A 7095-nucleotide genomic window follows, 5' to 3' on the forward strand; every position below is an offset into this window, starting at 1 on the left:
TGAACAGTACGGGGGACAGACTGTCCTTCTGTCGGTCTGAAGTGAGGGGACCACCCTCCAGTGGAAGACGGTAGCACAATTGCACACTGGGCTACTTACTAAGTAGCTTGAGTAAGTGAAGACAGAGAAACAGGGGCTCAGAAAATGGTATGGAAAGCTTTCATAGTCACCCTAGAGGTGCCTATTTTCATACAACCTGATGCATGCATGGCCATGGTGATGGTTGTACTGCCAATCTGCTGAGGGTCCCATGCCACAGGTAGGACAAAACTGGGCCTTTGGGAGGAAATACTAGGAACTTGCAGCTGGTCGCTTGGGTCCTGGACAGCAATGACACTGGGCCAGGACGTGGTACTTCCCAAAGTGCTCTAAACACTTCTGACTGTATCCCAACAAGGGCTAAATTTCCATGACGCTCCTAAGTAGGCCAAGCTCACCAAAAGGCATCTAGAGGAATGCACTACGGATGAAGAAAGAAGAGCCCTGCTTTGAAGACGTAATATCACAGCATCCCACATCATTAGGTGTCTTGGAAACACCTAATGGGAATGGAAACACTTCTCTTCCAGACATGAGATTTATTTCTATCATAGGCAAGCGATCATTGCAATGCTTATTTCAAGTGACTTGTTCCTGATTCTAACAAAGAATTAAGCTTCCCAACCTAAGCTGGTCAGAAAACATTTGTCATTGTCAGAAGACATTCTGATAAGCCTGAATGAACACACATATACAGACATGTGACATTGTTAATACTAAAAGTGGGAAAACATTTCCTTCTTTTTTTTTCAAATTGGAACATTTAGATTTATTTTTAATTTTCTGATGAGCATTTTAACTGTTTTTTTCATATTAGCATAGCTTGTCAGCAATAATTGGTGATAATAACATACAGTCCTGCTACCACTATTAAATTAAAACAGAACCACACCACGTTGGATGTGATTCATTAGGTTGAATGGCAGCTTAAACTACACACTGACCGAAACACCGTATCTATTTGTCCAAATGAGAGTATCCCATTAGACTCTAACAAAACAACTTCACAATTTTATTTTGGAAGTTAGCACCATGATTAATTTTCTTGACAATGAAATTATGAACTGTGGAGGTAGAAACAGCCAGGGAAGGAGGAACTTCTCTATGAAAGGAGTTGCCTCACTACAGTTAATCTGAAAGTCTTTTAAAATGGGGTGGACACTATTGGACATGTCTAATAGAGTTGAGAATAGCCTTCATTCAGCTTCATTCAGTTTTGTTTAGAAGTAAATTACGTTACGTCAAATGGGTGCCATTTGAACTGTGAATTAGCACATTCAAATAAACGCTTAATATTAAATTTTATTATGACACTTTTAAAGTTACATCTTTTTAAAATTCAGATTAATATTCAAGAGTCACCCTGAGCAGAGATACCTTGTTGTTAAACCTACAAAATCACAGATTACCCTGTCTCTTGTCTTCCTAATGGTTGTTTAAAACACTTCTTGTATAAAAATGCAAGACTCATTTGTTCTCATGTGACAGCATTTCTATTAGGTTTTCTTCAAATTTGAAACTCACATATAAAACATTCTGAGTTTAACGCATTATGGATGTTACAAGTTCCATTTGGGACACTTCTATACTATATTCCAGTTTCCCACTGAAAGAATTTGACTTTAATTTTCCTGTGCAAATAGTTGTTTAACATAGAAGTACCAACTGGAAGACTCAGTCAGCATTCCTAGTGGGTCTCATTAGCATGAAATATTGGATTATGTAGCAAATTACAGAGCTGACTGTTTTTAATTAATGTGTTAATTCTGTGTTATTTTGTAATCAACTTCCCCCTTGCTCAACAGAAGCCCAAACCATTCTGAGAGCCTGTCTTCACTGGAGAAACAGATGTTGGTATACAACTTGCTTTAAACCTTTTGTGATGAAAATTTCCTATTCGTTTATAAAAATGGTGCATCTGCAGTTTGTCACCAGAGTACTCTAAATCGTGGTAGCTGACATGTTTTCATCCTCTCCCACTAGAGCCAGAGAGCCTCACTCCTCCTCCCTCCCCCCTTCAACAGCAATCACTTCCCTTAAACATGTCAACATCTGCCTGCTGATGGAAACATCATCAAATATGACTGTTCACTGCTTCTGATTTGGAGCAGCTTAGCCCTTGTGTTGTTGCAGGGTAAAAGATAAACAGGTTCAGATGGGTAAATGTGGCCATAATAAACCCAATGGGCTGTGCAAATCCCCAGGGGAAGCCAGAAGCCATCCTGCTCCCATGACTGCAGTTACTCCAACCTGTGATAACCATTCAGAACTGGGCTAATTCTTTTTTTTCATGACAAAAAGGCAGAGCTAATTTTCTTCTACAACGGTCCAGGGCAGACTACTAGGGTCTGATTTGGGTGGTTAAAATAACATCTTTGCTCAAAAGTGCTGGCACTCTAGAATACCCTTCCAGAAAAATTAATTATGGTTAGAGATACCACTTGCTATTTTCATAAAAAGCAATGTGTAATTTCATAATTAATGCAAATGGATAAACACAGATACCACATCCAGACAGCTCTTGACAGTCCTGTAGCTGTACTGGTCTTGCTCTTTTTAGTTCAATTCCTTGAGAGGAACACAGTTTCCTGCATAGGCACACAGAGAATAACAAAATCCCCCTGTAAATACCCAGAGTCAAAGGCAGCTTTCCCAGAAGTGCATCATTCTATTTTTACTGGAAAATTAGTGACACATTGAGGGCAATGACAGAGTTCAGGATTCAGCTACCTGTGTATATTTGCATCCTAGACAATAACACTCCAAACCTATAAATAGTAGCATGTTCAGAGTCCCAAAGAGTAGTATGAAATCTTCTCAAAGCTCATTAATAATGAAGAGCCTGTCAAGTGAGTCTTTGGATGGGCAGTGAAAGAAGAAAAACCTACCGTCTTTCATTTTACTCCTTATTGTCCCTCCATGCCGCTCCTAGAACAAGATCTCATGGCTACCTGCACTAGAAAGTTAATCTCCTAGGGGTTAGTTTTTGCAGAGCCTGGCAACCTGGGAACCACCTCCCATCACCACCTTTTTTTTTTTTTTCCCCTTGAAAAAAAGAGTCCTTGGTTTGTACATGTTGGAAGGCTGACTTGAAACAGAATCTCAGCGTTTAGCTCCCTCTGCACCAAACCTAAGCAGTTCTCCAAGTGGAGTTATCACCATGGGTGATAACACAGAGTTACGTGAAGTCTGATATGAGGAGTTTGCTCTCTGTCTTTTGACATTCTGTAAATAGCTGTAGGATTTATCACTCAGCCTTATCAATATTTTTCAGATAGGAATAATTACTTCCATTCACAGATTACTTTTTCTTTCTCCAGTGGTGTACTAGAAGCTGTACAATAACTTATGTACAAGATCTTACACCAAATGTAATCATTTGGCATATTCTTACCATTTATCTTAATCTTGGATACTGAGGATTTGTTTCAACTACAATTTAGCAATTTATCAAATTAAGGTTAAAGCTATAAACGTGTAAACTATAAAAAAAGCCTCATGACCAGCCCGGTTCAAAGCATTCTCTTCCACATAAATTCTTTAACATCTAATACAGGATGAGTTTATTAGACCCTCCGTCACTGAAAATACTGCTAGAAATTTGTCCTTCCAACCAGCTGCCTATTTTCATTAAAATTAGAGGAATGCAAAGTTCTGGTGGGAAAAGCAACTGACTGAAGAAATACGCAGAACCAGAAGAGGGGATAGAAGGAGACAGCATGACCATGAAAGCCTCATTTTCACCGGGAATCAAAATTATCCAAAATCTTTTCATTGTGAGTTGGAAGTTGAGAATCTTGTCGTTGGAAGGTGGAAGTGAGTAAATCTCATTTGCCTTACAAACATTTACTGTAATTTCATGTTAGCACTGATGGATTGTTTCAAGAGTCGTTGTGGATTTGGGATGCAGCCCCTGTTCATATTCTATCAGTCATCTCTTTACATACATGAGTGGGTCTCTCAGGGCTCTGTATTGACAAAATTTCTGAGCATTTTACCACATGAAAATTATTCCGTAGTTCACAAAATAAGACTGCTAAAGAGTGGTTATTCTTGTCCGAGCAGAAGAAAAGACCCTGTTATGAATACCAAAAGCATTCCCAGGACGTTGTAAATTAATACTGTCCATCACTTCCATGCCAATTTGATAGCCTTTTTAAACAGAAAAAAATTAACGGGGAGACTTTTAGTTGGTCTTCCTAAATAGTTCAAAGTATCCACGCTTGTCTAAACAAGTTAGATTTTTTTAATATAAAAGGAAAAACAAACAAACAAAAAACCAAAAACACCAAACCACTCTTCTGATTTCCTTATCTTTTTACCAATGTACCCCACTCAAAGATGCATTTGCCTGACGGAACAGCAGAGCTACCTGCAGTACCGCACGAATCTCCTTCCTTGGGAATAAAAGCTTTCTGACCTGAAGCTATGCTTGTACTCCAAGCTTTTGGCACTGTTGCCGATTAACCTGGAGTATGTCTATACTTGTGGAATAGCAGTTGCAGCATTAGGAGGAAATGCAAGAACGTTCGCTGTAGTCAAGGCTTTCTAGATAAAATCATACCTAAGTTATCTACTCATCTATCAGATTCTGAATTATTTTATTAGATACAAAATTAATATTTAAAATTGATAGGTAATATTTATATCTAAGATAGGTAGCTCTGGATCTAACAGGCAGATAGATTAGATACAATTTTATCTAGAAGGTACATTTACAATTTATATTCTTTGCCCAGAGCATGCAACGTTTGAATATTTTTAATCTATTGAGCTGTTTAAGCTACTGATATTTTCCTGAATCTTTAACTTCACCTGCAAATATTCCCATGCCACAAGTATAGTAAGTATTCTTTATTCTTAATGATTAACAATTCTCTATATGTCGCTACAAATAACATTGTTTCTCACTATACTTAAAACCCATAAATGCCTATATTTCTTTTATTTGCTGCAAAACGTGACATAGGGTTTGATACATAAAGAATGGTTAGTTGTAAATAATTCGCATCTTGCATTTCAGACACTGCATCCATTACTCTTTAAAGATATACATGAGAAAATAACTCTCAGCTAATAATTCTGTTGATTTATACTAAAAAGGATCAGTTAAAATTTCTGAATTGAGCTTATTATTAGAAAACTCGAGTCCAGACATGAAATACTTGCACTAGAATCGCAGACACTGTAAACATTATGTTAAAGATAGCTAAATCAGCCAAATACCTCATAGAAACTCTCCCCTGCAGCTAAAGTAATATAAAGTATGCTTTGCTGCTAGAAAAAGCTGTTGTTTTTTTTCCGCTGGGGCAAGAAATGAACATGTGCTATCCTGAGAAAAGCATGCAGTAGGGCTAAAGCACTTTCATTTTACAGTGAGGTAAACTCATCAAGGCCAGCCCTCTTCCTTCCTGGTGTTCACTCCAGCATGTACACCTCACGATAGAAGAAAAGGGCCATATTTTTGCTGCGTTTTCACGGAAGCTCGCTTGTATATTAGTTACTGGGAGGTAAAAGGGGAAAATGTTAAATTTGCAAAGTTCAGGATGACCCTGCCACATCACACTAGCGGCAGTGGGTCTCTGCATCTCAGCCGATGCAAAGACGAGGGAGTTTGCTTGCAAGAACTGAAGCAGGGAGGTCCCAACAGCAAGGTGCCGGGCCACAGCAAAGCACAGAACTGCAATTCTCTTACCTTGGCTGGTGGGCTCCCCATGACACACAAGATGGCGACAGCAACAGAAAACCCAATTCGGGTAACAGATCTGCCAGCTGACAAACAGGCTCACAGCTTGTTGTTGCTGCTGAAATAACCTGAAGAACACATATAATTTATACAGGCGTTGAGCTCCACCCTCTGCCTCCTCTGTGTGGAGAAGAGTCTGCCTACGTCTGAGAGGCAAAGATCTGCAATGTCAGAGGTGAGAGGAAAGCTGCAGTTACCTCATCTTTGCCTGTCACTATTACCTCTCACCATTTGTTATTGCCCCAGGATTGTCCTGCCAGGTTTTGGGGTGGATTCTGCCACGTTCAGAAAGTCTTCCTTCACTCCTCATCTCTTCCATCTATCTAGTCAGTGGCTAAATTTTCAGTAGCTATTAAGGTCTTCCACAAAATACTCCAGGAAAAAAAAAAAAAAAAAAAAAAAAAAAAAAGGGATAGCTAAATCTTATCTATTAAAATTTCTGGTCGGCGACCAACCCACTTCTGAATGCTCTTTTCAACTCTTCCTAAAATAGGGACTTGTTTATTGGGATTATTTGGAATCTTTCTACCAACCAGTAAGTCAAGTCTCCTCACTTTGAAGTATCTACTGAATGACGACTACCTGGCCAATGCAGAGATGCTGGTGAAACTGAGATAAATATCGGTAGGGAAAGGGAAAGCTGCATACCTGCTGGGCTTTTCTCCTCTACACACTTCTTATGAGAACATGACAACTTGACACCTCTCCGCTTCCCATTCTATTCGCCCATCAGCTTGCTGGTGAAAGTGGTGGGTCCTGAGGCATCCTCTGGAGATGGCACAGGCATGGCATCCTCCACATCAACCTTGCCTACTGTGGACTGCTGACAGACAGCCCGTGGGGTCTCTGTCAGGACATTGCTCCAGGGAAGCTGTTCTGGCTATACTTTAATCCACACTTGCAATTTCATGTTGGATGGCATGCAGAACCAGACTTGGAAAAGGCTTGGAGGCCACCATAAGTATGCAGTAAAACATGTCCTCACTGGGAGACAGTAATATCAGACAGGACCAAGTCTCACCAAACAATCAGTGGCCACCTTACACTGATGGAGAGTGTCAAGAGATAATTTTAATCAAATAGTAGTGATGAGTTCGGATTTTGGCAAGAGAAGAAAAAAATTGAAATTAACCACAACAATTGTTTAGGAAAATACGTTTATCTGAACTCTTTGGGTTTAGATTTTTCCTGAAACTCAGATGCACACTGTAGATCACCTTTAAATCACTTTTTAAAGCATTTTCCACAAAAAAAACCTGTTACCAATTGAAAATCAGTTCTAGTCAGATGCTCCTGAGTTATGCAAGTGA

The sequence above is a fragment of the Athene cunicularia genome (genome assembly GCF_003259725.1).
Source record: "Athene cunicularia isolate RWA chromosome 5 unlocalized genomic scaffold, athCun1 chr5_part1, whole genome shotgun sequence".
Taxonomy (NCBI): domain Eukaryota; kingdom Metazoa; phylum Chordata; class Aves; order Strigiformes; family Strigidae; genus Athene; species Athene cunicularia.